Source organism: Cryptomeria japonica, chromosome 7 (assembly GCF_030272615.1).
Source record: "Cryptomeria japonica chromosome 7, Sugi_1.0, whole genome shotgun sequence".
Classification (NCBI taxonomy): Eukaryota; Viridiplantae; Streptophyta; class Pinopsida; order Cupressales; family Cupressaceae; genus Cryptomeria; species Cryptomeria japonica.
The window spans coordinates 163,275,938-163,302,518 of NC_081411.1; the positions used below are offsets into that span (position 1 = coordinate 163,275,938).

The 26,581-nt window shown below is 32.0% G+C and overlaps 1 long non-coding RNA gene across 1 annotated transcript; it reads right to left on the bottom strand.

Moving 5' to 3' along the window:
• Nucleotides 1-1,010: 1,010 nt before the first annotated feature.
• On the bottom strand, nt 1,011-23,857 carry LOC131856234 (uncharacterized). The gene is made up of 4 exons (XR_009358359.1): nt 23,510-23,857; nt 2,307-3,199; nt 2,143-2,191; nt 1,011-1,846 (listed from the first exon to the last, which is right to left on the bottom strand). It is a non-coding gene; the product is annotated as an uncharacterized LOC131856234 (long non-coding RNA).
• Nucleotides 23,858-26,581: the final 2,724 nt, after the last annotated feature.

The following is a 26,581-nucleotide window of genomic DNA, read 5'->3' on the forward strand; positions in this document are numbered from 1 at the left end:
TAAGCCACTTGTAAGCACTATTAAAATATTTGAAGGGGAAGAATCACATTTGGAAGTTTCGCAAAAGGTATACCTTGTGAAAGACCTTGAGAACAAATTTATTAGATCACTTTGACATTAGACTCATCTTCTTACATCACCAATCCTTCAACACTAGGACTAAACTTTCAAGTGATGAGGTTTGATTCTATAAAAAGGGTAACAAAAATGCATATAGGTAGGGCAAGTAAAAAGGCCCAACAATATATGTAGAAAGATAATAGAATCTCCTACTCAGAAATAGTGTGACATTAGAAGGGACATAAACAAACAAAATAAAATCAAGACCTAAATATCATAGAACCTTCATGAACTCTAGCTTCCCCAATTGATTTCATATCATCTATATTTTTCTCCTTCTAAATTCAAAACTTTGTATTATTTATCATGACCAAAATCATATTATCTTTGAATTTTATAGTTAAGGAGTCGTATTTTCACTATTTGATTATGAAACATAGATGTATAGTATACTTTGTCATGCAAAGGAGATCCGATTTAAATTTTTGAACATCAATTGATAAAAAAATTCCAAACTATATGAATATAGACATGCACAATAATAATAATATAGATACTATTTTCGAGGTGTCTATCACTCTACATAAACATCATCTCACTCAATGATCAAATTATTAATAATAATTTTTTAATTTAGATACATAAAAAAATGATAACCAGGAGACCATAGGACCAAGAGGGATCACAAAGATAATTTTTTAATGTTATGCACTTGACCTAATACGATATTGTAAAAAAACAACTCTAGTTCTGCTCATGAAATTAGATTCGAAAGCCACCACAATTAACCAGGAGACCATAGGACCAAGAGGGATCACAAAGATTGAAGTGGTTGTTTCAAATTATAGTACCACACTCTTTATTTTTGAAGTGGAAATATGGGCAATATATAACCCTTGAGACAAATTAAATTCGGTAACTGATAGATTCAGTAGCTTGAAGAATGCCTCAAAGAAAATAAATAACCTCAACTTTTTTAAACATTTTTTTAAAATAGCAAATAAAGAACCTTTTCATCCCATTTATCAGTTTTTAAAATGGGTACCTCTACCTTCACACGTATTACTTTTTAATGGAAGTTTTGAGTGCAATTTCTATGCAAAGATAGTTTTCTGGTATACGTTTACCTTTAGAGGCGAAGTCCTATCTTCACCCAACAAAACACGGTGGAGGATCTTGGGTAAGTCCTAGCTTCACCCAACAAAATTAAGTGTCCTGCAGTCAATTTTTTATAAACTGCAACAATTCTAAACACTGCTCCACATCTATCTCCATACACTCAATTTTCATAACCTCAACAGTTCAGAACACTGTTTCCACAGTTATGATGTGGAACAGTCAACTACAGTCTTTTCTAAATGTTCTTTCAATCTGTCTTTCGATCTTTACGTTTAGCTTTATTGTTTTACAATTAGTTACAAATAACCAGAGTAATCAGTTGAAGTCAGCAAACAGCAACGACACACAAGGATTAATCAAGAGCTGACTAAAAGCTCAAACTAACAGTACTACTAAGTTGGGTTCGCCTGCTAGCTCAAACGGTTGGAATGGTTGTGCTAAGGCTTTGGCTTTGTCCCATGTAGGTCCAAGGTTCGATTCACTCCGGCTGGGTTTTCCCTGCTGCATGTTGCGTTTGAGCCTCGGCTTGCAGCTCCAGTGGACTAGTCTCGCCTCCGTTCGCCCCCTGCAAGGGTGGTTGAGGTTGCGTGGCACCAAAAAAAAAGCCCAGGGCAAGGGTGGTTGAGGTCGCTGGGCAGAGTCGCAAACTATAGGATTGGGGATACCACTGGATTATCCCAAAAAAAAAACCAGTACTACTAAGCTGAATTCTTTTACATTTTGAAAGAACTATACAAAAAAAACACCTGAATAACAATGTTTCTAAGAAGATTTAGAAATAACTTTAGTGATAGATTCACTGGAAATAAATTTCTCTAAAACAACTTGTTTGACTATCTAAATAAAGTATAAATAATTATCGTTACAATAGACTATTTACCGATGACAGCATTGAGAAGCATTTCTGTAAAAGAAATCATACTTGTATAATTTTCAGAATTTAGTGTGAAGGAAAGAACTTACCAGAAGACAGTCACAAATAGAAGGTGTTATGGGCCTTGATGCGCATAAGCTGCAGCAATCACAGATGACAAACGTTGTAATGAATAAGTATATTCAATAGCTAAAGAAAAACTCTAAAATAACTCAAATCTCTAAGTCGTGTAGACCCAGAAGCGTTCACTCACCGTTTCTGCTCTAAACCAGCTCACCCAAACTCTCAGTTCGTGAGGGAATGCTTCATTAGTCCACTTGAATTACTACATAAAGCAAAAGACTTGGCTGAGAAGAAGACCGTACGGTCGATATTAACATGGCTGACAACTTGCAGTTGCGTATGGAAACCGTGTAAAAGAAATTGGCAACGTCTGTGCAGCCAACAGAACCTTGGGAAGGTGGGGACAGTTGAAATTTGGCGAAATGGACCCCATGCTCCAATAAAAAAACATGTAACAAGATTGGGCCAAGGACCTTTTTTTTGTTTTTTTAAATCGAGAGTTTACAAAAAATCAAGGAACCAGAGGTGGAGGCAAGCCTCAACCCACAAAAACAGAATTAAACATGTAGAATCAACAGACTAAGCTAGAGAATATATGTTTCAGATAAACTAATCAGCCAACAAAATATCCTAACCGAGGGGGCAGTAATCAAATATAACAAAATGATAATCAGAATAGCACAGTCCCGAGCCAAGGCAACAAAAGGGAGCCACAAAAGGAGTATATGTCGATGCGATCAGCCCGAAACGATCAATTCACAGCAAAAATCCGGGGGGCAGTATATGTCAATAGAGGATATCATTCTGATTTACAACCTAGGCAGTCCACCTAGCAGGGCCCTCCATCCACACAATGTTCCTTCTATCTTGAATCTGGGCAAGCATAGCAATCTGTGGTGGTGCCATGCCATTGTCATGTATTTCCTTCTTTAGCTTGCTCAGGGCATGGTCAAAGGAGGCGAGGCTCTCAACGCTTCTCATCCATTCGTACCTGCCACGCATCTCATAGACTAACATGGTAGGTGCCCCATCTTTGAGGAACCTAAGCAGTTTGTTTCTTTCAATGTCCATGTTGATAGATACCTGCACAACAATATTGTGAAAGGTGAGGCTTTTCAAAGACTCGGTAAGGATCCTGGGTCGATCCTCAAATCTGTCATCATTTCTAATTTTCCATAATTGCCATAAAATATAAGCAGAGAGAATAAACCAAAGAAGATTAGCATCTTTTTTAATTCCATGAATATGTCCGGTAACAATCTCCAAAATATTTACACTGAGAGGTAAGATAAAACCAAACATAATCCATATTTCGTTAGCAACAATGCAGTAAAAAAAAAAATGTCTAGAAGTCTCCGAGGTCTTACAAATAGAGCAAAGATCAGTATTAGAATTGTCCTTTCTTATCGACAACCTATCAATAAAGAGAAGCCATCTAAAATACTTAATTTTTGGTTCAATAGGGGATTTCCAAAATTTGTTGAAGGAGGACTGCCAAAGAGATGCATCAAGATCAGAATACCATATCTGATTAATGTGGGAGAGGATGGTGGGATCATAGGACATCACAACATATATGTCACGGGCTTTAATCTTATGGAGGGAAGTACCACTAGGGCAAGGACATTTAGATATTTATTATGATTCTGGTGTATTTTTCAATGCATTACCTACATAATTTCTAGAGAATCATTTATTTCACATTTGTTAGTCTTATTTATAGATAAATCATAAATAATTTCAACACAAAGAAATAACTTTAGTTTATATTTATTAGTTTTTTTATTTTTATATTTTTGGAAAAATGCATAATTTTATTAGAAGAAAAAGAATGTACAATAGATATCAACAATCTAGAAGAAGTCCACTAATGTTAGTAGATTTCCACAATCCATTAGTCTGTTTGTGTGTGCTTTTGGATTTGATCGTGTGAGTTTTTTTGCATCAATGTTTCTGATCACACTCTCTGATCCGTGTGTGCTTTTAGATTTGATTGTGCGAGTTTTTTTGCATCAATGTTTCTGATCACACTCTCTGATCCATCATCAGGATGCTACTAAAGAGCACAAGGAAAAAATGATGATGCATCACAAAGTGTGAAGCACAAACTTTTCGAAAGACATTTTTGGGTGATCTTAGTAGGGCCGTTTAACTCCTCAACTCTAGGGTTAAAGACTTTCAGGATCAGTTTACCAAAAATGTTTATATCCTAAACCCTAAACAATGAAACATGTTTTAATTGCGGTGTATGCATTACTGACGAGTTGCCGTTGAAAAGGTACTCATAGGCGTAAGTGGAGTGTTGCAGTTGAAAGGCTACAGAAAGGCAGAAGTAGTGGGTATTGTCATTTCAAAATATAAAAGGATTGCGCATATTCACATGGGTTGCCGGCACTGGCTATGCAGGGGAAAATTTGCACTGCACGACCACCGCCTTCCTCTATGCATTGCACGACCTGTCAGCAGTCTGCAGCACCTTTAAACGGAAAACGCCCACTTGCACCCGCCGGAACTTCCAACCCCTCTCGCCATTGAATTTTGTTTATAATGTTTGATTTTATATTTTAATTTATTTTTAATAATAAGTTGTGTTTAAATTTTTTTTATTTTTTTATTTTTAATATAAATAGGAAGTTTTTAATAAGCATATTTTTTTTTGAATTTATGTATTTAAATTTTTAAATAATAAATTATATTTTTTATTTTCTTTAAATAGTTTTATTTATTTTACTAATTATTATTTTATTAATATTGAAATTAATATAATAGTATTACATAAATATAATTTAAATAATATATTAATTGACATCATTCTTTAAATCAATGAAAATTTCAAATTAATAGTGTTTATAGATAAGATTTAAATATATCTTTAATAATGTAAACACATATTTTTTAATCCAAAAATATCCATAAAAATAATTTCCTATGATTTTCTTGGTACCTTAGAGAGAATCATCTAACTTGTATGTGTATTATGATGGAGAGGTTGCAACATATTTGAAAGCATTGGTTGAAAAGTAAAATATTTTCATACTTAACATAATAACAAGCTCATTAGTTTATTTGATTATGTGGTAAAATGATAATAATTGAAAAAGTTATTTTTGTTTTACACTAAAAAGAATATTGTTATTCATATAATTTGAGGTCATTTTTTGAGATGTTAATTTTTACATTTCTTGTTATTTTAAATATGATGTATCCATATGAAACACAATAGATCAAATGTTGGATGGGAAGTGACAGACAACATAAACATACCACATGACGATGAAGAGATATAATATACAAATGAAAACTTAAAGCATCATAGAGCTACCACCATGATTGGAAATCAAATCCATTGCAAATGCACATATCATTCATATTAGTTACAATCACAATATATGAAAGCTCACACCACCAAATTTATTGTCAAATGTAAGCATAGGAGATATCATTGCAATGCCATTTTATGTACATAATAAGAAATGTGACCATTGCGGTCTTAAGAAAGTCACCCAATTTTTAAAATATACAGTAGTAGTCTAACTCAAAAGTACAATATACAAATGATGTTTTCATCTTAATTCCACAATCCACTCCCTTGAAGATCTACTTTTAAAATATAGTTAAAGTACTACAAAATTAATACTTTTTTTATAATACACTACATGATAACCAAAAAAATGTTGATCATGATTATCTATATAAATATCATAAAAAACTGCAAAATAAATCGAATTAATTATAAAATTAATTTTCAAATTAAAGACTCAAGTTCATTTCATACTTACCATTTCCACTTTGCAATGTGTCCATTATTGTTATTATTTGATTAAGATCAACAGAAAATTTGTGTTTCATATGGATACATCATATTTAAAATAACAAGAAATGTAAAAATTAACATCTCAAAAAATGACGTCAAATTATATGAATAACAATATTCTTTTTAGTGTAAAACAAAAATAACTTTTTCAATTATTATCATTTTACCACATAATCAAATAAACTAATGAGCTTGTTATTATGTTAAGTATGAAAATATTTTACTTTTCAACCAATGCTTTCAAATATGTTGCAACCTCTCCATCATAATACACATACAAGTTAGATGATTCTCTCTAAGGTACCAAGAAAATCATAGGAAATTATTTTTATGGATATTTTTGGATTAAAAAATATGTGTTTACATTATTAAAGATACATTTAAATCTTATCTATAAACACTATTAATTTGAAATTTTCATTGATTTAAAGAATGATGTCAATTAATATATTATTTAAATTATATTAATGTAATACTATTATATTAATTTCAATATTAATAAAATAATAATTAGTAAAATAAATAAAGCTATTTAAAGAAAATAAAAAATATAATTTATTATTTAAAAATTTAAATACATAAATTCAAAAAAAATTATGCTTATTAAAAACTTCCTATTTATATTAAAAATAAAAAAATAAAAAAAAAAATTTAAACACAACTTATTATTAAAAATAAATTAAAATATAAATTCAAACATTATAAACAAAATTCAACGGGGAGAACGGTTGGAAGTTCCGGCGGGTGCAAGTGGGCGTTTTCCGTTTAAAGGCGCTGCAGACTGCTGACAGGTCGTGCAATGCATAGAGGAAGGCGCTGGCCGTGCAGTGCAAATTTTCCCCTGCATAGCCAGTGCCTTCCTGGATGAAGAGAAACACTTCGTGATGTGACAGCACCATGGGAGTTGAGCAAAGTTCAAAAAATTGACCTTCGTGTGGGCCCATTGCCTACTGGAATCCCACTGTGGAGACTACAAGCAACTGTTTGAAATCATTTATTTTATGACGCTCCATCAAGCTATTGATAATATTCCTTCTATTATCAAGGAGCTGAACTTTATCCTAAACCTCATGCAGTGATTCAATTCTATCCTAACCCTTAAACAACGAAAACATTAGTAGCGGTTTACGCTGCGAATTGCTCGTGAATGGCTACGGAAAGCCGTATGCAGTGGGTAATGTCATTTCAGAATATGAAATGAGTATGTATATTCACATGGATTGCCTGACATAACGTCTGGAAAATTAGAGAGACGATCACAAACCTAAAAGCTGCATCGCCACTTTTTTTAAATATTGGAATGACAATACAAAGAAACGCTGACAAGAACCTGTCCAAAAGTCACTCACTAGGCTATCAAAAGTCACGGGCATGTACATGACTTAACATTATCAAAATAGCTGTAGCTGTGCACATGTAATTGGATCGTACTTACTAAGGAGCCCCACTTCTTGACTTCGCAAAATTTACAGTACGATGAGTAGTGATAATAGAACCATTGGAATAATGATCGTTACAGATTTTAACTGAATATTAATTAAATTTTTCTTTCTGAATTTACATAACTTACCTTTAAGCTGTATTGTCAATCTTCATGACAAATGGGCAACCATTAATAAACGATGTAATTTGAGGATGCGTCTATTCTGATTCCAAAATAACAGTGTGGATTTACTAATATACATGCACCTTTTACACCATCTATACAATTCATTTGTGTCGGCAGAGCGGTTTTCATGTACTTTGCTTTCGTCTCCAGGCTGGGAATGAGGCTCAGTTAGCCGTACGATGTTACTTGTCGACTACAGTGACGAAGTTCGTTCTTGTACTGGTACTGGACGGTGGTCACGCACTCCAGACTCCCGTGAACGGCCACCCTTAAACAGCACACACTAAGCTACTTTCACCGCTTAGGTGGCATGTGTGGGCCCGTTATGTCGGCAGCATCCGTTCCCATTTCCGTTTAAACTGTACTTGCTAAGTGTGATCCGTTTCTATCACCAGCGTCCGTTCAAACTGTACTGCTCGTTAATTTCAAACCCAAACTATTCCCGCTCAGATGCCCGGCAAATGGTTTGATCTCATAAATCAAGAAACTGGTTGCTAAAGTAAGGTAGACTAGGTATCCAACTGAAGGCGCTAGATCGCTTCCCAGTTTTATTCTGCTCGCATTTTTTAGACTAAGTTTGCATTTTTGTGCACTGTATGCAGTAGTAATATAGTTTATAATTAAAAAAATATTAGTGTTTCATTTTTCTTTATGATATAATATTTTTTATCTTTTAAGTGATCAGGTTTACTTTTTATTACATTCTCTTTTAATAGTTTTGGATGTCTTCTACACTTTTCTTACTATTATCAAATTTTCTAGTAATTCCTATAGTCATTAATTTTAATAATAATTACCGATAAAATCTATTGTCTACTTAAGTTATTTTTTAAACTTGCATTTAATCGCTGCAGTAGTAATATAGTTTATAATTAAAAAAATATTAATTATAAATTTTCTAGTAATTCTTACATTGACCCTCCAATATTGTCACATTTTTTATTGATGTACATATAGTTTTTGGAGAGGGAAATCCTTTTTAATTAGATCTAAATAACTAAAATGTGTTTAGATAATTTGAATGATTATGGTTTCTATGTATACAAAAAATAAAGGAGTGAGTGATTAAATCATTAAGTGAGTGGTTTCTATGTATACATTTTTCATTGAAGTACATTATCATGGTTTTTTATTTATGTTGGAAATTGAGTGTTTTCTTTTATGTCTAGTGTTGATACCTTCAATGATGAATATTTCAAAGATTAAGGTACTTTGTTCTTGGGAGATTAAAAAAGAAGTGTGTATTTTAGATTGTCCTTCATTGACTTTTATAGGATTGTATATAGATTGTTACAAAGGGAGATTAATCGAAAATTTATAAAAGACTTTTAAGGGAAGAATTATTCAGGATTAATGTAATAAACATACAATTGAGTTCTTTCAGTAACCTTTTGAATCTTTAGGCTTCACTACAAGCCACCACAATTTTTTTTTCAATGGTATACCAACAAGGAAACATGAAATTCATTAGGTCTTTGGGCTTTATTTAAGTTCACTTCAAATGAAATCCAAATTCATCTCCTTTTTAATGAAAGGCATCATTATTATTTGACTATCTTCACTTGTGTTAATAAAGAGAACAAAATATAAGAAGTCTATTTTCTCCTACAATTTTAAATCCCCCTCACTTGGAATAATTTCACTAAAAAGGAAAATTGATTCAAGTCTAATGGGTGTAGGCTCACTAGGAGATTCTCCTAAAAAAATTTATAAAAGTGATTTTGGTAGCTCGTTTTTTACCTACTTAAGCTGTGGAAAACTTTTATGTTCTTTTCATGTTAAGCTAGCTAAATGTCTCAAGATTTCTACCCCTAGATTTAATTTTCCTTTCCTTTGACATCTATTAGTTTTAAGATAAGAGTTATTTCTTCATGAATTGATCCTAGTCGATTCCTATAACTATGATTAATCCATTGAGAGTGTTTAGCTACATTTCTAACCATTCCTTTCCAATAGAATGTTCTTAAAATTGGAATTACTATTCCAATCCTTACGATTTTTTTAGGATTATGATCTTTTTAGTAGAGAATATGTATTGGCTATTCTTATTTTTAGAAGCTCGCTTCATCAATGTTCGACAAGATATATGAAGGGCTGATCATAAAACTACATAGTTTTTTAAAGTTGAAGGTGCATTCAGGCTTTAGAAGATCTTCCATGATTTGTAAAGTCAAAGGAGGTGATCTAAAACCAAGCATATAATTATTTCAAATTTTATAAAATCATTATGCTCAATCAATTTGGGAAATATAAAAATAATATCCAATCTCTTTACTATTATAATTAAAATAGGCCCTTTGTTTGTCAATGTGAGTGTTACATTCCTAGGTGTTAAACCTAATAGTGTATTCATCCAGATAAAGGGACTAAAATCAAGATGTGACATAGTGACCCTTCATATACTTCCCTACTTGTCATTTGAGTTTAATATAGATTACTAAAATATTCACATACCATGTATAATTAATTTATGAGTTTTATAATGTATTAGATAATCTCCCATAGTTATCTTCTAATGGTGGGGCAATTAGGTAAATTTATGGTGAAACTAGAAAATTATAATTTCGAAATAATTTAAGTTGCCTAAAAGAGTTTCCAATTAATTATTTGGTTGACCAAACCTACTTCTATAAAAAATTTAAACCATGACCTTTTGCTTTGATAGAGGAGGTATCCATTCATGCTAAAGTGTTCCCACTGATCTAGGAGAGCATGCCAACTTGAAGAAAATGAGGAAGGAGAAGTAGTAGGAAGTCAAGGATTGACATGCCAAAATTGTAATTTGAGTGTCATGAAATCCTCTAAGATCAGGTAGTTGACAAAGACTCTCTAAGATAGCCACTATGAGAATGTAGGGCATGCGTGAAAACTAGTATAAAATTCCTAGTCAAACTAATCTACATAGTACTAAAAATATAAGAAATTAAATTGTTTTTAAATAGAAATTATTTAGCATTTCATGGGGGAATATATCCCCTAGTTGAGGCTAACCCATTTTATCATAATAGGAAATGACAACTTGACTACAAATAGTTGATGTCAGAAAAAATCTTGAATGTACCCATAAGCGATTATAAATTGGAAGTTTATATCCTAGATAAAGTCTGAATAGCTAGAGAGGAAATTAGAAATGATATCAAAGTAGCAAAGCATCTTGGTGCCACCATCATCACCTAAAATAGAGATGAATGATGAATAATTTTAAAAGCCTATCATGAAGTGTGATAAACCTTTGGAGTTTGACCCAGTCGCAAACCCTTTATTGATTTCTTCGTATAGTGATGGGTTTGAAGATAAGGATCTCCTATTTAGAATGTATATTCAAGGTCTCAATCTCAATTTAGTCATTGTTTAAATTCAATAATGTGCTCATATATTGCATGATAGAATATTATGTCTTAATTCTCCTAATTGATTATTTATTTTGAATTTTAATGTTATGTTTCTATAGATTGATTAGTTGGGGATTTTATTAGGGCCTTTTCGTAAGAAGTGAATAATATAAAGATTGTATTCATAGAGAGTGAATTACCATAATTGTCAACTATGAAGCATCTATACAAAAACACAAAGGAACATTAAATTACCATTCCAAACATATAAAAGAAAAAAAGAAAAAAAATACATATAAATTATAAATGCCACTCCCTACAAACACCATGACCATAACCAAAAATATCATAAATAGCAAAGGAATCAACAAGCTTCATAATGCCAAAATTATTGCCAAAATTATTGAATTCTCTACCACATTGCAATCCACTAACTTTTTAATCAATATTGTGTTAGGGTTTTGCTTTAGATCCCTTAAGACACTACTGGCTATGGAATCAAGTGATGGGAATCTACTTCACGAAATAAATCCTTCTTATGCTAAGCTTTGTGGATCTTACTTACACAAAAAGATTAGAATTGTGAAGTCACTCGAGAACTCTAGACTTGAGACATATTATAAATCATCATGAAAGTTGTCAATACATGAACCCTACATCTACACAAAAATCATGAAAATAACAACTTACAATGTGCTAGCTTCAATTCTTCACTGTCCATAGGTATAAATCCTAAAGGAATTGAATAAATGTTCTTAACATTATCACTAATAATTTTATTCTACATTTACTACCATTTCCTTAAAATTCAACACCTCCATATCCTTGAAATGTGTAGGAAATAGAAAGCATATAATCTATACTCTAAGCTACATTGGAGAAAGCTACTATCAATCACTATGAAATCCTCCCTTACATAAGCCTTATAATAAATGGTACATTATTATCGAAATACCCAAGACAAACATAAAAAAACCTCAAGACAACTATATCATTACAAGTGAAGATTTAAAGTAATCTTTTATCCATGAGTTGAGCTCTTCTTAAAGGATCCCCTTTCCTTCAAATATTGATGCTTGATTATCATGGTGGTCATTGAACTATAGGCCACCCAAATGTAAAACCATAAAATGCACCAAAATACCACTCCATGGAAATTTGCCATAATGGCCAAAAGCCACCACATTACATGAATTTAACAATGTTCTCACATGCACACTACATTAATGTAGCACAACATTTTATTACAATTTTATCTTAATAGATCAAGATTAATATTAAATATTTATAATACCTCAACTCAAAAACATAATATCATACTCCTAAACAAAATAAAGATATACCAACAAAAGACACAACTAACAAACATAGTATCCTTATGGAAATCATCAAAGGTAGATTGACAAACAAAATTCTTCTACCACACTACTGATGTTGTAGCTGTCATTTTAGAAGTTTTTGGTATGAATGTTATCAAAGGATTCATTTCAGGTAATGCCAACATTGACATCTCTTTCATCTTTGTGTAATATCTACACCCTCATTAGTGATAAGAAACTTAGCTAGGCCATTAGACAATAGAATATTTGAAATAAGAGCATGACATGCATCCAAGTAATTGTTGACAATATTAGCCTTATATATATGAATACTTTTTTTCTCTAAAGATCTAAATGCTATGAATTTGCTTCAATTGATAATTACTCGTGACATTAAAAGTAGATTTATAATATTGGATAAGGAAATTGTTAAAGTTATGAGATTTTACAGCCTACTATTGAATGTTTTGGTACCTAAGAAGAGGTAGATCCCCAACCCATTTTGTTAATATCCTGCAATCAGGGCATTCCAAGAAAACATGTTTCTTTGAGGCATTCTGTCAAACAGTTCAGGTCCCTTGTCTGTGCTTCCACATTTTACATATCCTCCTGCCAAACAATTTTCGGAGGCATTCAGTCAAACAGTTCACGCTCCTTTTCTATGCTTAAACATTTTGCATACATGTCTGCCAGGGAAGTTTCAGGTCCATCTCCAAAATTCCTCTACCGTTTATTGTGCGTTGGATCTCCGTACCCTGTTCCAAAACCCCATTCTTGCACAAGTTGTGAGGATCATGGCACACGTTGCGGAGTTTGGCGTTACGCCTGCCAATCGCATTTTGTTGAAAGCTTCTAAATCCTTTTCAACAAATCAGTTTTGTGCATATCCTCTAATCATACAAGGTAACAGATGACAACATAGTTGCTGCTAAGTCGGTTTGCTCCGCTTCTTGTTCATTCCACGGGATGGCAGCCAAAACCAGACATTGGAGGTCCTGGAATGTGGAGTATTCTTTCTGTGTCATTGCTCCTCAGGAATCTTTGGTGTCGATTCCCTTCAATAGGAATAAGCGACGCCCTGTTCAAACCCAGAGCATTTCCAACTAATATCTAAAAATAATGCCCCTTCTATTGCACTTTCTTGGATGTCCAAACCCTGTTCAGAAAGCTCCCATTTTAGCATAAGCTAGCAGAGCAGTGGGAAATAAAAACTGCCCACGGGCTGCAATCGAACATATACGGGCATCCATTGAAATTTGCGTGGGAGAAATTTTTGAATTTGAGCGCTAACGGAAACGGGAACGGACGGAAGCAGACCTTGGCGAAGGAAATGGGCCCACAACTGCCACCTAAGCAGTCAAAGGCTTAGTGTGTGATGTTTAAGCCGTGCCCCCGTGAACATACTCTAAGCTCCCGTGAATATACTCCAAGCTTCGAGAACAGGTGAAAGTTGTATTGTTTTGCCAGCGGCTTACCTGAGACCTTATAGGAGACTTCCACTCAAAATTTTTGGTCTAATTTCAGGAGACTTTCATTTAAATATATAAACACACCGACATATTATTTTTCATGTCTAATTTTGATAAATCACTTTTCCCCCTTCTTTCTAATATTTTGTATGCAATTAGTCCTACGTTAATCTCTTCCTAATGTTGGATTGTTAGTTCCATCACTTTTTTCATCTACCTCCTTTTTTTTATATTATGTAGGCAATCTAGTTCTATTCTCTTCTCTTTCTAATGTTAGTTCGTTAGTGTGAGTCAAAATTTTGATTAAAAATATATACAATTGACTTAAGAAGATATCTTCCCTGTGAAAACTCATGCCGAAAATTTATGTTTCCTTTTTGATAAAGTTTTAATGATATTAAATTTTATTGTTTGAAGGCTCAAATCTATAAGAGATATACTATTAAAATTGTATCTTCCATAAATTTACAAAAATAAAAACCTCTAAAATTGTTGTAAAGTTAATATTTAAAATAGCATATTTTAATTGTCCAAATATAATATCACTTACAATAGTTTAAGATTCTGATCGTATGAAATGTATATACATATGATGGGATATAATTGAGTTAAGAGATTTAGATTAAAAATATTATTAGCTAAATATAGGGAAAGGACTCGTAGATATCTATTAACCTCTCTAAATCATATATGATGTTTTTGAATTACTTGAATGTGAATAGCAACTTATTTGAAATGTCTACTAGGGGAAGAGCACCAGTAATTGAGTACCTTAACTTCGCGCTTCTCAAAATCATGTGGAAATTCTAAATCACTCCCAATTTTTTACAGTACCTTACTTGGCAAGTCCCCTGCTTATAACTAAGCTTTCAGCACCACATCATCAAGTATGGTGCCACATCAGCATGCTTTTTGCCAAGGTGTCCAAAACAACCCAAAATAAAAGTGAGACCAATAGGTGTGCAAAAGAGGCCCCAATAGTTGTGCAACTGATATGGCATCCTCTGATTGGTTACTTTTTACAATATGAGTACATTTCCTAACAACCGTTGGTACATTTCCTAACAACTATTGGTACATTTCCTAACAAAAAATGACATTTTATGTTTCAAACAATAGGTTTTATTTGTTCAATTTTTGGAACAAAAGGTATCAACAACCCTCACAACAATTGGTACATGCTCAACTACTAGTGCTCTTCCCCTACTTAAATCTAAGATTTTAGGTTCACCCCATCAAATATGACACCATAACATCAACAGTATAAATAGTATTATAAAAACAAAAGTTCTAGATTCCTAAGCTAGGCAAATAATTTGTAGCACATAGCATTTCAAATTATTAAATGTGTGACTTGTTTTAGATGATCAATAATTGAGTTAGTCAAGAAGAGTTTCAAGATGATCAAATTGATCTTGGTCATTATTGGAGTTGAGATGCCTCACAAAAACAATTAAAAGGAGATTTGTTCCATACAATGCATGTGAATGTTTCCATGCCATCATCTTTTATTCTATCAACTACATCCTCCCAGTTTTCTTTTGAATGACCACGTCCCTTTTAGTTTTATGCTTTATAATCTATTTTGAAATATTTATTTTTTATTTTATTTTATAAATAGTTAAATTAAAATTTAAAAAATAATTGATCATAGTTAAATAGATATAATCATATATTTATCTTGAAAATATAAAATAAATTAGAAAATTTAAAGAAAACAAATAAAGATATTTTTTTTAATAAAGTATTTTTACACAAGATAATTCTTAATATAATTTTAAAGAGAAATTTTTAGTTTATATAAAATAATTTGAAGAATTGAAAGATAAATATTAAATATTTTTATTTTGTTTTCACTAACCATTGATTTTAAAAATTTGATCCTCCTTTAATTTTTTTAATAATATATAGAAATCTTATATCTAAAATTTAAAAATTTATATTAATTTGAGTAACATAAAAAATAAATTATTATATTTTATAATTTTTTATTATTATATTTTAAAAAATTTTATGAAACATTAATTCGAAAATTAAAAAAAAAATTAATAATATTTTACATTATCTATGATATCAAAAGATAATAGAAAAACTACATAAGCATAATTATTTGTTTTACCTTTTTAATAGGTTTCTTTTTGTTTTTAATATTTTTCGTTTGAGTTTACTTCTAATTTTAATATTAAATTCAAAAATTTAATTTTACCAATTTTACTATACTTTATTGTCTTTTTAATCTTTTATTTGAAGTATACTTTGAATTTTTTAAATTTAATTAATTTAAAAACTTAACTATGTTTATGTGTAATTTTTTTTTATTATTTATTTTTTATTGGTAAAATATAGTTTATATTAATATTATAAAATGTCATACATTTTCTCATCCAAATTAACCAAAAATAGCGATTAATCATTAAACCCCACACCTGCCCACCTACAAATAACTTGTTGCTAAAGACTACTAACCTGCCACCCGAAATTTGGATTCTAGCCATTTTACATACTACATACTTAAACATTCAACATTGTGTAATTTTTCAAGAAAAATTTACAAAAAAATTACAGATATTTTGTAATTTCATTTTCTTTTTACCTAGGCCATTAACCTAGTAGTCCTCTTGAGAAAAATCGGTCTTCTTGGTCTTGTCCTTCTACTTCTTTGCCCTCACAATTTGTATTTCCACTTCTTTTTACTGAATGTAGTCATTCAAGGATTCCCATCCCACTCTTGCCTCCTCTTTTTTGGCTTCACGATTAGCACCATCATTCCACAACACAAAATGCCTAACCTCCACGTCAGTCCCCTCTAGCACGATTCTTTCACCAAAAGGGAACCTCGAACCCCTTCCCAACACCATTCACACCATCAAAGATGTCAAACCACAAAGAGAGTGGTCTAGGATGCAAAATTTTGCTACCAAAATCACTTCCTCCTTTGTCCCAAATTTAGATTTTGCAATCAGATTAAGCATTATGAACAAGGGAAAGGGGAATCAATTTGTATGGAGGGATGAAACAATTTCAACTCCATTTTGTTCTACAAACTTTAGTGACAAAGATTCATAAGAGAAAGAATGTTTAAAGAAACTTATATTGAAAATATGAAAATAATCTAAAATATGGAGTCAATAGAGATTCTAACTATTGAAGCATAAATTCTAGCTTGTCTGAACTATCTAGACTACAAAATTACTAAAGAGAGTATATTGGTGACATCTATCCATTTGAGTAAGATCCTAACATTTTCCATGTGTTTCTATCATAGATTGTGTGTCTAACTCAACACATGAAATTTGCTACCTTTGTTTATAGATGTCCATCAATACTAATCATTAGATAGGGCCAATCTAAAATTTAGAGTTACATATGTTTCATCTCCAATGGTGTAGTAAAATCAACACAAATCTAATTTAACAATGATTCCAATTCAACTCCATTATATATTAAACTTTTGAGACAGTTTCAGAGGGGAAAGAAAGTAATCGCACATCATTTATTATTCTATTAAAGGCTAGTGATTAGGGAAGAATCTAAGAACCTTATAATGAAAACATGGGAACAATATGGACTATGGACTCAATTGAAGCTCTAAAGACTGAGGCCTATAGTCTAACTTATTAGAACTATCTAGACTATGGAATTGCTAGAGAAAGAGTGATGATGATAACTATCCACCTTGGAGTGTGACCGAGATGCCCTTATAATACTTCTAATCAACATGGAATTCTAATTTTTTCATTGATCAAAGCCAAGTCCTAAGGAATTCGTCATGTAGCTAGAGCTAATTCTATAACCAAACATACTAAGTGCCAAGGTACATAAGTCTATTGGAACCATAAGATACTCATATGAAAACACTACTCTATTCCATAATCATAAGTAAGTGTAAAAATGTTTCTAAGAGAACTCCAAATTCAATTAATACAAGCAACATGATATCTTGTCATTGTGTGTAAGCTATAATTGTTATTTGCATGATGAAGTGTTAAATTTTTAGATGCAAATATAAAAAATGGTTTCGCCCATTTGAGGTGTTAAATTTTCCTACAGAAAATTTTCTTTAATATATTAGTAAACGAGTTTTATTTGAGTATGTGGATCTTATTTCATACCAAAATTCATATTTTCTTACATCCTCTTCACTGTTGACCATCTTTTCAAGTTAGAAGCATCTTGAGGATCTATATGTACTATGTTATAGTGGTGTTATGGATCTAGAGATGTTATTAAGACCTCTTTCTTTTGTAGCAACGGGAATATTGATCTTCATCTTGATCATGATCATTTTTGGTGTATTCAAAATACAAGATTTGTTTGCCATTCACAGACCTAATTTAAAAACTGGTCAACCCAATAGAAGTGAGGTATATTAACTTTACATTGCACCATCAAATAGCCATGTCAAAAGACCAAACCAATCCCACAATTTTGCAAGGCCCTTTGGGACCTACCATCCATCTATGAGGGTGCAAGCCACCATTAGATATTTAATGATAAACAATCAACATTGTTTAATTAAATAGACTTAACATTATAGTGGGTTCAACAAATGAGTGACATGTGTCACACTTTCACTATTTCACCAAGATGCTCTAGGTCTACCATCTTCCCTTTATGGATTCATGAGGGCAATCAAATTTTGATCCTTTTAATCCGAATGAATGAATGAATGAGTTTTAATGATGTCCAAGAAAACATCGGTCTATCGGACCAAGAGAAATATCGTTAACAAGTTTCAAGTTCTCTTCATTGTCAGCACTTTTGTTGTGGATGTTAATCATTAAGCCAATACTCTTGTGAAGTCTTGTTTGCTGAAATATCTCTTTTATATTATAGCCCTTCAAAATGTCTGCATAAGTTGTGTACAAATATCCTCATATGTTGCACACTCAAAGATGAAGTGCTATTAAGTTTGAACCACCCAAATAAACTATGAGAATATTGTTGAGCCACTAGGGGAAAAGAGGGTGGAGATTAAATTATCTTTAATTAAAATAACATAAAGGCTAGAAGTAACTTTATAGTGAACTTGGATTTATTCACCTCATCGAATGAATTTCTATATGTGGATTTTTTTTTTACCTATGTTGTAAGGTCTTGAATAATACCACCTCGAGGTTTAGGTGTCTTATCACCATTACTAACTAAGGTTTTAAGTGACATGCCACCATTACTAGGAATTTGATTTTTATGACTTGTGATTGTTAACCAACCCTCCTTTTATGGAAGAAGGGGTATTATTAGCCTTGTTCCATAGGATCACATCTTCTTAAAACTAATTTTTCTAAGATGGGGACATTTTAATGATGTGGTAAATTGGGGTAAATATCCCCTAGCACCTTACGACCACCACCATGTACCCATGGGCATTTTTTTTGACACGCTCCGCAAATAAGTATGTTTATAAGATGTCCCCCTAGTTTGGAGACATCACTAAGACTCTAAGAAGTCCCTGATATTTTGAAGGGGCTCTTGAACATCTATTGATTTTACCCAGGACTCACATGCATCCCTCACAAAATAATAACAAAAAAATTAATATTTTTCAAAAAATATTTATGTTCTTTGAGTCTTATTGCTACAAACTCTAATCCTCAGTAGTCATAAAAATATTATAAATAGCTATGTAAGATTAATTGCAAATCTATCCAAATTTTTAGAAATAGTAAGGATTTATGTTACTAAAAATAAAGTGATAAAATTAAGAAAATAATATTTTCCATAAAAGGTTTATTTGGTTTTGAATGCCTTAATGTGTGCTAGGTAGTTAGGGGTGCTGCACTTGAACCTTGTGAGGGTTGATACCCCTTAATCTCATAAGGGGATCTACTCTAAGACTCTTGCAAAGGGTTCTTCCTTAAGAACTAGCCATCATATCAATAATTTGTGAAACGTAGGTTATTAGTAAGATAAGAAAGTGGGCTTATTCAGAGAAGTAAAAAGGGGGCAATACTTGGTATTAAAATAAGAGGATTGATATTTGAAAAATATTTTAGACAAGTGGAGACAACAAACACAAAGAGTGTCACAATTATGAATATCAATAGTCACATTCATATACTTAGAAATATTAATTTCAACACAAAATTGCTTTTATAAATTAGTTGAGAAAAACTTATCTAACTCAACTTAAACAACCACAATGCTAAAGGAGCTTTCTATTTTAAATAAAAATTCTAGCATAGCAAAGAGAAAAAAACAAACTACACCATATAGAGATATAGAAAGTGCCCTCATTAGAGACTAAAATATATTGGGCCTAGGTGGGAAAATAAGAAAGGGCATACAAACAAACTAATGGCCATGTTTGAGGATAACCTCTACATAGCCAACTAAAACAAATTCAAAAATAAAAAAAATGTGAGGTTATAGAAAACATCAAAGTAGACCCTATACAAAATCCAAACCTTACATATTCTTTGTGCACTTTGTCAAAGTGAACCTTTCCAACAAGATAGCTTATTAGAGTAAATAATTCAGGCTATTAACAAGCACTATCAAAATTTTATAGGGGGAAGAAACAAATTTGGAGTGTTTCAAAAGGCATACTTTATGGAAGACCTTGAAAATAAAATTAATGGATCACTATGATAATGGAAAAATCCTCTTGCATCCTTAAACCTTCAACACTAAGAGTAACTTTTAGATTGATGGAACTTGATGCTAAATTAGAAAGGCGACAAAAATGCCTATATGTGTTTCTAGCTTCACCAATTGATCTCATATCATCTCGTTATGTGTTTCTCCTTTGTAATTTAAAAATGAGTACATATTTATATAATGACCTTAATCACATTATCTTTATATTTTAGAGTTAAATAGTCATGTTTTTACTATTTAATTATAAAAGATAAATGTATAGTGTACTCGGTGGTGCAAAGAAAAGGTACATTTTTAAATATTACCCATTTATTAATAAAATAATTTAAATTATATGAATTCATAAGTGCATAATAATAATAGTAGTTACATTTTGTTAAGTGTCTATCACTCTACTTAAACATCTACTAATTCAATGATCAAATAGTTAATAATAATTTTTTAATTCATCTATATTAATAAAATGATAAGTATTTATCTTATATTTGTTAATCTAAATTAATATTTGACTATTATGTTGAATAATGATTTTAAAAAATCAGTATTAGTAGACTTTACTCCCTCCCATAATGCACATCTACCTAAAATAAGTGATGGTATTAAATCTTAATGAAGTTATAGAGACTATGGTCCATGTCACAAACATTTGTGTCACTTATCTATAGGATTGGATGAATAGCTTAATGCAACTATCGAAACATGTTGTGCACTTAATGCATGTATTCCCTAGTTATGGGTCCTGGCCACATGACATCTCTAGTTAAATCCACCCCTGATTCCTCATTGGTCTCTTTTGGCTCTAGGATTGGGTCGAGAAAAAATGTGTCTTTTTCTATAAAGTGCTTATTTTGTGCTAGGATTGGCAAGAAAAGAGTACCCCCATGTAGTAGACCATCTCTTTGTGTTTGTGTTGGGTGGTTGTTTTGTATTTTGTGGTTGTTTAAGTTCTTCTATGTTTTGTTGGTCTTTTAGTTTAGTTGATGGCTCTCTATTCGCCCTCATGGGTTTTTGTTTTGTTTTGGTGTTGTTTTGTTTTGGTGGGTTTTTTTTTCACTAGTTGTGCATCCCTCATGCACTCTTGGTGTTGCTTTGTGGTTATGTAATGGTATGAGCCTATCCCACTTTTATCAATCAAAACATGTTGTGCACTTAACCCAACACAATGTGGGAAAGCCACTCTAGTTGTGCACATGAAATTAGATGCTAAAGCTAAAGCTACCACAATAAGCCACACGACCATATAACTAAGAGATATCACAAAGATTGAAATAGTTGTTTCAAGTTATAATGTCAACCTCTTTTTTTTATAAATATTATATATGACCTTGTATAATACAATGGATAATAATTTTAAATTGATTTTATTCATAGACATTACAACAATTTTACATTTTATCTATATTTAAAAGTAAATACTTAAACATCATTAAAAAAAAAGGTATATACCAATTTCACATCTTAATCATATTAAAAACTGATAAAATGAAACCCGGATCAATGTATTAGACTACAACTGACTCCTGATAGCAATATGAGGATAAATATTCTACAACAATTTGACATTTTCATTACACTTATTTTATTTTTCGAAGTTTATTCCTCTTCACCCACTGTAGTGTTATCATCCGCATGACGATGGTTATTGATCTAAACTTATTAAACTATGCTTCCAAAATTTACATCTGAGGAAGCTCCCACGATTGGCCTGTGATTCGAGCAGTATTGTCGATCTTAACGATCAATATTACTTTTCTCACTCTCAACTTTAAATGTAACCCGTTGTGAATAGGCAACCTTTAATGGAATGACTAATTTGACAGGCAATTAAATTTGTATCGGTCTGTCCGGTTTTAACGGGTTTGACCGTGTGGTTAAGTTTAATATCGTTCTGCAGGCAAGAGTACATCTCAGCTCACATTGCCACCGCAATTTTTTCTCTAACAATTGTTATAAAAGGCTTAATACAAAAAATATATGAAGAGAATATATGTTGTTCTATGAATAGTAAGCCATAGTTCCAGGTAGCAGCTCTGTAGAGCACCATTTTTTACTGACAAAAAGTTAGGTCAACCACTATGCAGGCAGCCTTTCTGGTACTTCAAATTTTAAAATAAACACAAACTTCCATACTATTGTATAATGAGGTATTTGATTCTCAAAACTTTTACTCTCGTACATGGGCGATTCTAAAACTGTCTAATCCAAACCTCTAGTTTCTGGATAGTGAAAATTCAATATTCATTTTCAAATTATTTAATCCTTGCTGTGAAGTTCACCATACAACAGATCTTAAGTGGAAACATACGCAACATATAACCCTTAAAAGCCAAATGAAATTTGATGAGTGATAGATTCAGTAGCTTGAAGAATACCTCAAAGTTATTTTTACAATTTTCACGCTCAAGGAGCAAAATTGACAAAGGAAAGAGAATTTCAAGAAACCATTTCGTCCCATTTATCAGTTTTCTTTTAATGGGTACCCCTACCTTCAGACCTATTAATCTTCATAGGAAGTTTAGTGCTAGTTGGCACCTTCGTTAAACCTATTTTCTTTACTGTTGCTATCATCAGAAATTGAAACTCAGAGGAGCTCCACTTTGTTTCTGATTAGTCTTTCACAAGTTTAAATGGTGTAGGGTAAGGTATGTGTCTGTTCATTTGTGATATAGTTAAAGTGTTTCTTATATGATATATTGAGCAATCTCATGTATTGTAAGTTATTGGTAGGCTCAAAATAAATTGTCTGATAACAAGCATATATAAAAAATAAATATTTATATATTATAAATATAGAATATCAAATTTGTGAAGTTTATTTTAAAAAATGTGTTTTAGTTGACAACAAATCCTCATCCAGCCTTTTAGAAATGCTTACAATTTAGAAACCCTTCACACAAAATAGAAGCTACCCTAAAAAAAAAGTTAACAAATAGTTTTAAATATATAGCCTCAGAAGTTTATTTAGGAACATTGGGGCATGACACATCAATACCATTATTAGAATTCTATTTTTACCTTTCATAAAACCGTTAAATATAATCTCCAAACCACATGATATCATACAGATGCATTTCAATAACTTTTTTTATTTAGAGTTCAGTTTAGTAAGAAAGAGAAAAGAAGTTTTCCTCGTCTCTTCGGATGCACTAAAATTCTTTATAAATAATAATAAAGAAATTACATCATTAAATTCAAAGTTAAAGCTTATGTTTCTAAATTTTTTTTAAAAAAAATTTCATGTATAGCGTACCTGGTAGTGCAAGATGAAGACGAAGTCTGAACTCTTGGACCTCTTAACAATGTAAAACCTTCAAAGTGAATGAAACTCGGAACAGCTCTTGTTGGCGAGCTGTTCATAGCCTTCATTCCCCTGTTAAGCATATGCACACCTTCCAATAATGTAACGCATCATAATCAATGCTACTGTAACTATTGCAACTGTGATCTTCGTCCACAAACATTGGCAAGGCTTATCTACCGTACAGAATGACAGTGTCACTATTAAACGCTGCGTCCCCACATAGTTTAAATATTGGATTGAAAAATAAAAGAAACGCTAACAAGCAGCTATATCAAGGAGCTATCATAAGGCTCTGTCTATTTTGGCTTCAAAAAAGATGAATCTGTCGATTAACAAGAGTGTTATGCACTCTCCGTTGTCAGATAAAAAATCTACATACCACTCTTTAAAATCAGAATAGACGTCCCTACCATACAACCTGTCCAAAAGTCACTGACATGAACATGATTTAACATTCGGGAAAACAGCTGTAGTTGTGCACATGAAATTAGATGCCAGTCCAGTAAAGGGTCCCACTTCATTAATTTGCTAAAATTACAGTACGATGACTACTGTTTATAAAACTATTGGCATTTGTTACTGATTTTAACCTATTAATTAAATTATTTTGTCGGAATTTACATCTGACTAAGCTCCCACGAGTAGCTTGCGCTTAAGCCGTATTGTCAATCTTGACCATCACTAATAGAGGAATGGAATCTAGTAGGCAATTAATTTGGATGGATACCAAATGCAGAGCGTGTTTCATGTGTTTTGCTTTCGTCTCAAGGATAGGGATGAGCTAAAGTTACCCTAGGAATGGAAAATCGGAGAGCGAGTAACTAAATTGCTAGCCGTACGATGTTACTTGTCGGTTACAGATATCAGGAATAGATATAATTGTAATTGTAATTATAATAAGTATTTTTTGGATTAACTTGTGTGTTCACTTCCAGTAATCATGGTGGAGAGGAAAAAAGAAATAGAATCTACTTATTCTTAAGTTCAGTGTGTATGATTTAAGCCATTCCCCCTAGACCTATTCCAAAAAAAAATCACGACGCTTCCAAAATTTATATCTGAGAACACAACAGGGAACACTTTTCGATCTTGGGTTTTGTCTCCAGACTGGCAAGTTCAAATAATTCAAACACCTTACGAGGCTACGTTTTATTTTACATGGAAACACCCATGTCATTGAAAAATCCACCCGCGGATCACCTATTTTCAATCCTTTGCCATGATCGTACAGTTTTTTTTATAAATTGAACATTCGTACAGTTGTTTTATTGGGGATACCTCGTACAAGTTTGTAATTTTTAGTTTCTTCCAATAAAACAAAAAATTGTAATTTTAAGCGGCGTGTAAATCAATGGAAATTAATGGGGAGAGAATTGAATAAGGGAAGAGCACCAGTAGTTGAGCACCTTAACTTTGTGCTTCTCAAAATCTTATGTGGAAATTTCAAATCACTCCCAATTTTTTACAGTAGCTTACTTGGCAAGTCCCTTGCTTATAACTAAGCTTTCAGCACCACATCATCTAGTATGGTGCCACATCAGCATGCTTTTTGTCAAGATATGACATCACTTGATTGGTTACTTTTTACAATATTAGTACATTTCCTAACAATTATTAGTACATTTTCTTACAATTATTGGTACATTTCCTAACAAAAGTTGATATTTTATGTTTCAAACAATAGGTTTTATTTGTTCAATTTTTGGAACAAAAGGTATCAACAACCCTCACAACAATTGATACATGCTCAACTATTGGTGCTCTTCCCCTAGATGTGCATCCTAACTTCGCGCTTCTAGATATCTTACGTGGAAATTTCAAATCACTCCAATTTTTTTACAACAGCTTACTTGGCAAGTCCACTAAGGTTTCAGGGCCACATCATCAAATATGATGCCACATCAACATGCTTTTTGCCAAGGTGTCCAAAACAGCCCAAATAAAAGAGAGACCAATACGTGTGCAAACGGGCCCCAATACTTGTGCAGCTGATGTGTCATCACATGATTGATTACTTTTCACAACAAATGGTATATTTCATTCAATTACTGGCACTTATCATACAACTATTGGTGCAATGTTGTACAAAAGTTCGACATTAAATCAACAAGTATTGAGGTATTAAATCAACTACTGCTATCACAAGAATTGGAAGGCGTTCAACTAATGAATCCTTTCCCTATACTACATCACCATGGAAATTTTGATTTTGAATGGGTATAGCCTAACTTTCTGTTTGAAATTCTTTAAGTCAATATTTATGCCATTGTTTGGGCTTGCGTCGTTATAGAGAATGTAGATTTTTACATTTCTGGCTTTACATTATTCATCCTCCTTGACCTCCTTTTCAAAATTTTCATATATTCATGAGTGAATTTTAAATGTTACGTCATGTTTGACCATGTCTTCTCCTTTATCTATATCACGAAAGATTCTTATTATACATTTAAAAAGAGTAAATTCATGAACATATTTTTTTAATAAGGAATGCTTCTACTATACTAAACATAAAATTTTAAAAATATATTAGAAATTTTTTATAAGGTAATTAGGTGTTATATATAGTTTAAATTCACAGGGGAACATTGATAATAATAGCACAGTCGGTTGGCTGTTTAATAATAGGCGTAGACTCTCCTACCAAAACATATCTTTTAAAAAATGTAGGGCCACGAGAATTGATGGATAGCAGGATATGACGCTCCTTCTATGCTGGTGATGAAAAAATCTCTGTAATTTGCTGTTTTCAAGTCAGCTGAGTTGTATTTTTAATCTGCTACACTTCATAATATTTTTTAAATTGCTTAATCTGCTACGCTTGAAAGCTACATCCGCATATGAAATGATATAACATCGAAAAATGGATGATGGATGCCTCCTTGTGAGCACATCTCTTTACTTTTTTGTCATGTTCCAAGGGAGTTGAATGAAGTTGCTGATTGTTTGGCCAAATGATCTTTTGATCATAGGCAAGGCTGGAATATAGTGGACAAGCGGCAATTATCTTCAAAAATGTCTCAT